This window comes from Podarcis cretensis, assembly GCF_951804945.1.
Source record: "Podarcis cretensis genome assembly, chromosome: 2".
NCBI lineage: Eukaryota > Metazoa > Chordata > Lepidosauria > Squamata > Lacertidae > Podarcis > Podarcis cretensis.
In genome coordinates, this window is record NC_137171.1 from 70,450,363 (window position 1) to 70,456,673 (window position 6,311).

The following is a 6,311-nucleotide window of genomic DNA, read 5'->3' on the forward strand; positions in this document are numbered from 1 at the left end:
TGAGCTTCATAGCCAAGTGGAGATTAAACACTGGTCTTCCAGGTACTAGTCTGGCACTCTAACCACTGCACCATACTGGCTCTTCAAAGGAAGAGTAAATCTGCCACCCCGCACCCCCCACCTCTTCTCTTTTGAACTAGATGACCTTTGTGGTCCCTTCCAACTCTACAGTTCCTTGAAGCACTGCCCCCACCTATCTGAATTGCACTACTGCTAAAAATGCTGGTTTTACTTAAGAACGACCCTGCTTCTCTAAGCAAAGTGGGCTCCAAGTTAGCCTTCAGGACTGTCAGGAGCAAGACTTGGGGTACTTCCAGAAAGAGACCTGATATCACAAATGTAACATTGGCAACAGGCTTTTTAAAAAGAAAAAGCTATCTAAATTTTAGTGGCAAGGGTTAATTTGGATTAAATGATTAGAAATTGCAAGATGGCATTCTGATGCATGTGGACACTGCAAAAACAAACAAAAAAACTGCTTGAATGAGCAGCACCCATCCCAAAGCATCCTTAGGATAGATATTATCTAGGATGACTGTTCTGCTGATTTTGTGAAATAGCTGTGTGTTGCAGGACAGTTTCAAAATGGCACAGCCAAGCCGTTTCCCGTAAGCCTCAGTGTTGGGACATAGTGTGTAAACATTCTACATATGTTTCAGTTAGTTGACATTTGCCATTTGCAATGAGCAGAGCATGGCATTTTACTCAGAGCCATCGTTAGCTCAGTTTTGAGGTTTTTTTGGCCAACTGACACTGGCACACTCAGAAAGAATTAGAGCAGACTCAGCAGAGTTAAGTTTGAATAAGTAGAATGCTTTTTGTATAGAACGGAGAAGCACCTCTGTTTCAGTATGCTCTTCTCTCCCTTGTTTTGCCTTCCTTCATCATGTGCCCAAGTTTGCAGATGTGCCATAAGTTTAGTGGCAACAGAGTGCCTTCCTTTGCCCAAGGCAATCCTGAGTGAGTGTGCACTGGGAGAGATAGAAAGATGGGCCAGGGCCTCAGGAACAGCAGCTGTTGAGAGGGCTAGCGTACTGTGCTGCCACTGACAATGAACAAAAAGCTTAGAAGAAAAAGCCATCCTTGGCAGAACCAACGAAATTTTGGAAGCATTATAGAGTGCCATAAATTTATTCCCTATGAACATTTAGAAGTACAGTGGTATCTCTGGTTAGAAACTTAATTCATTCCGGAGGTCCATTCTTAACCTGAAACTGTTCATATATATATATATGACAATTAATGATACAAATCTCATTCATCATGTTATTTACAATTATTCTCTCTCCCCTCCTCTGGACTTCCCTCAACTCCCCCTCTGCTGAGTTATTTAGTTTTATTTATCGTATCCTGCTTTTCCTACACAACAATAAAAACCCTTATCATTTCTCTAAAATATTGTTACTCAAATGAAGTTGTGAAATTTTATTCAAATCCTACCAGTGAATCCAGTCCATTCTGTTGTTTCTGCAAATAAACTAAATTGTTCCCAGACGCTTTTGAAGTCCTTTTTGTCCTTCTCTCATAGTTTGTCTGTTAGCTTAGCCAATTCTGCATAGTTCACCAGCTTTTCTTGTCATTGTTCCTTTGATGATATTTCTTCCAGCTTCCAATATTGTACAATCAAGATTCTTGCCACTGTTGTAGCATACATAATTAATGTCAGTTTTTCTTTTGGTAGCTCTTGGTTTGAGATACCTAACAAAAAGGCTTCAGGGTGTTTGACAAAATTCATCTTAAACATTTTTTCCAATTTATTGTATATCATTTACCAATATTTTTTAATACATTTGCATTCCCACCACATATGATAAAATTTTCCTTCCTTTTCCTTACATCTCCAACTCCTGTTATTTCCTTTCCTAAACATCTTTGCCATTTTTACTGGTGTGGTATTCCATCTATACATCATTTTCATGTAATTCTCTCTTAATAGTATGCAATTTGTGAATTTTATATCAACTTTCCATAATTTTTCCCAACTTTCAAATTGGATGTTGTGTCCCACATCCTGAGCCCATTTAATTGTAACTGATTTAACATCTTCATCTTTGGTTTCCCACTCTAATAAAATACTATATGCTTTTTTTAACAATTTAACATTCTCTTCCACCATTTCTTTTTGAAATCTGGAGATTGTCTAACTAAACCCCTTTTTATTGTCTTCCTTAAAAATTTCATTTAATTGTCTGTGGTGTAACCAACTTTGTAAATAGTCTTTCAGCTCATCATACTCTTTTAGTTTGAGTTTACCTTCTTCTTCTGTTAACAACTCTCTATATGTCATCCGGCTTACTTTTTTGGTCGACTTAAGTGAAAATGCTTCAGTGGGTAACAGCCACCATAGTGTTTTCCGCTCTAACAGATCTTTATATTTTTCCCACACTCTTATTAATGAAACCTGAAATTGTACTTAACCTGAGGTACCACTTTAGCTAATGGGACCTCCCGCTGCTGCCACCCCACCACCAGCGCACAATTTCTGTTCTCATCTTGAGGTAAAGTTCTTAACCCGAGGTACTACTTCCGGGTTAGTGGAGTCTGTAACCTGAAGTGTTTGTTACCCAAGCTCCCATTGTAATCTGGTAGCTGTTAGCAAACAGGATCACTGTTCCATGCAAACACAGAAAAGGAGAAATGTCAAGAGCAAGTGATATTGGGCTAATCTCTCTCTCTCTCATTCACACACCTGAACCAGATTATCACCTGACAACAGTGCTGTTTTTCAATCAGATGAGAACACCCCCTTGCTTACAATTAGCATGGACACCTGGAAAGGCAGCAGCGTAGAGGCAGCTGTTTTCCCATTTTCTTTATCAGCATAGCCAGATGCTGCAGTGACTTTAGCCAGAGACTGAGTAGAGGGCTTTCCCTTCCAATGGGACTTTGACCCTCAGCAGTGAAACTGCTGTGCACAGACGGGTTGTTGGCATGACTTCTGAACCCACCCCCCACCCCGCTCCAGCCCCTAGCAACAGAGGGGCACTTTTGTTTTTTTGTTTTTATTAAGCCCCCGGGCACACTGAGCCAGCCTCCAAGAAGATGATTCTAGGTTCTAGTTACTTTACAATATGTACTGAGCCAAAACACATGGGACTTCACAGCCACTACCCCAAAAGACTTTGGAAACTGATATAGGCTAGAACCTTGGGAGACGGGACGCTATCTGAGGACTCCGTTTGGAAGCTTCTTTCAGTTCGTGCATTGGGTTACTGCTGGTGGGCTTCAGGAAACAAGAGAATTAGAGAAAGGAGACAGTTACTTCTTAGCACCAAAGAAGTGCATGAGCACTGGGATTTAATGTTGCCTTGGGAGAAGAGCAGAGTAAGCAGGAGGAAAGAAACAGAGGACCAAATGGCGATGCCATTCTGCACAGCACTGAGTTTTGTCCCAGGTGCCAAAATGTCTTGGGCCAGCCCCGTCTTTAGTTGTGTGGCCACAGCAAAAGCAACAGAATGTATGGGGTGGCTGATATGACTGGCTACATCACAGTGATAGCTCCAGGCATTTTGCTGCCTGAAGCAAAGTCCCAATGCCCCCTCCACCCTACATTGCTTTAAAAAGCCTTACCACCCCATGCCAACATTAATTCCTGCCTTTCACCGTTGCCAGTACTGCCTGAAGTAGGTTCCTTTGCCCTGATGTATGGCAAGGACCAGCTTTGCATATATCAAATTGGTGGAGAACATTTCTGGTGGGCAGGCAACCCACCTATCAATCACATGACATAATTATGACATCACACACTTGACAGGTGGGTTGGCCCACCCACCCGTCAAATTCCCTTGTGCGGGTTTCCAAGGTGCCCAACAGCCAGCTGGCTGATGGGCATTTGGGATCCACAGTGCAGGGGCTGTTGCCCCAAGCTCAGTGTTTTGCGAAGTGCTGAGCATAGGGGCCAGAAAAGCATTAGGAGTTTTTCTGCGCTATCAATTTAATGAGCACCCAAAACATTAATTTGTGATTTGTATGCCTGCAGGGAGATGCTCCCAGATGTTGGAGGTGGTTTTCGCCCCTACAATAATGCACCAGTGATTATGTGAGCGTATGAGCGCCTTTTGAAGAGCTTATCCATATGTTTGTTAAGCTTATACGAGCACAAATTAGAAGACAGCACATAAGGTAATTGATATCTGCAGTGCCATCTGATTTGCAACTTCAATTTTGTGCTTGCTATTCATTTTGTTTCAGTTAGTTTCAAATCAGGTGAATGGGCTAGGTAAAGGTAAAGGTACCCCTGCCCATACGGGCCAGTCTTGACAGACTCTGGGGTTGTGCGCCCATCTCACTCAAGAGGCCAGGGGCCAGCGCTGTCCGGAGACACTTCCGGGTCACGTGGCCAGCGTGACATCGCTGCTCTGGCGAGCCAGAGACGCACACGGAAACGCCGTTTACCTTCCCGCTGGTAAGCGGTCCCTATTTATCTACTTGCACCCGGAGGTGCTTTCGAACTGCTAGGTTGGCAGGCGCTGGGACCGAGCAGCGGGAGCGCACCCCGCCGCAGGGATTCGAACCGCCGACCTTTCGATCGGCAAGTCCTAGGCGCTGAGGCTTTAACCCACAGCGCCACCTGCGTCCCCTGGTGAATGGGCTAGGACATTATAAATCCCATTAAATGCCAAGTGCAGGACTAAAGGTACCAAGCAAAGGCTGAGTCAGAATATCCCTTTCTGCACCAATAACAGAAATAACTGTTGCAGCAAAACCAATAAAGAGCCTTGTGGCACCTTCAAAATAAACAGACTCATTGTAGCATAAGCTTCTTCCGGAGTCCATCAGATGCTGTGGGACCCTAGCCCACCCACAGCTTATGCTATGATAAACCTGCTCACCTCTTAAGGTGTCACAAGGCCATTTGTTGGCTTTTCTGCTACAGTTCTGTGCATCCCGACCCTTTACCAGTTTGCTTCCTGCTGTCATCATTTCATTCTGCCTAGAAGTTGCCACCCAGAGCTGACAGAAAGGATTTTTCCCCTCACTCAAATTTGGGCTTAAGTGTTGCAGTGGCGCCATCTGGTGGCACATCTCTTTTGTAGCAGGCAATTTAAAAAAATCTTCATTAGGGACCTTTCTCCTGAAGCCGTCAAATCTAGGCGATGCCACTGCTTCATGAGGTTGCTCTTTAAAATTCCGTCAGACATTTAGGGAGCTCCCACCACACGCTTATGCTTTAAAGCTGCCTTAAACCCATTATCTTCATGTTGGCAATTGCCATAGATATATTAAGAGTCTCTTGCTCTACCAAATGAGCTAAGGGTTGTGGGTTTGAGCTACACATTGGGGAAAAGATCCCTGCATTTCAGGGAGTTGGACTAGGTGACTCTTGCAGTCCCTTCCAATTCTACAACTCTATGAGGGACGCGGGTGGCGCTGTGGTCTAAACCACTGAGCTTCTTGGGCCTACCAATCAGAACGTTGACGGTTCGAATCCCCGTGACGTGGTAAGCTCCCGTTGCTCTGTCCCAGCTTCTGCCAACCTAGCAGTTCGAAAGCACACCAGTGCAAGTAGATAAATAGGTACCGCTGTGGCAGGAAGGTAAACAGGGTTTCCGTGTGCTCTGGCTTCCGTCACAGTGTTCCGTTGCACCACATGACCTGGAAAGCTGACTGTGGACAATGTCGGCTCCCTTGGCCTGAAAGCAAGATGAGCGCTGCAACCCCATAGCTGCCTTTGACTGGACTAGGTGTCCTTTACCTTTATTTATCTTATCTTCTTCCCTCAATGTCAGTAAATAAATAATATTCTAAGCAAACATGCCTATACAGTATATTAAAATACAGGGTTATAGCCAAGTACTCAGATTAGACCCACTGAAATCAATAGACCTAGCTTAGTCATGTCCACCAATTTCAGTGGGCTTTCTTTGAGAAGGACTAACACTGGAGACAACCCACATGCTTCATCTCCCAGGTTTGTGTGGATCAGTTGCAACAGAGATGTGGTTCAAACTTAAAAGTTACAAGAAACCCACCCACTCTTTGCATCCCTCTCAAACAACTTGTGTGCCTCTTATGTTTATATGCTATCCAGAGCAACATCGACACCTTCACACATTATGTATCCATACCCTTTCAAAATGTGGCTCTTTCGGGAGGTGGGTATTATTGGGTTACTGCTTTTATTTTTATTTTATATACTGTGATCTTTTAATGTAAACTGCCCTGAGACCTCCCGGTATAGGGCGGTATATAAATTTAATAAATAAATAATAAATAAATCTAGGAGACATTAGTTATATTTCCCCAAAATTGTAATATATTGGCCACTACACTGCACAGAAAGAAATGCATATGCAAAGGAGTAACAGGTA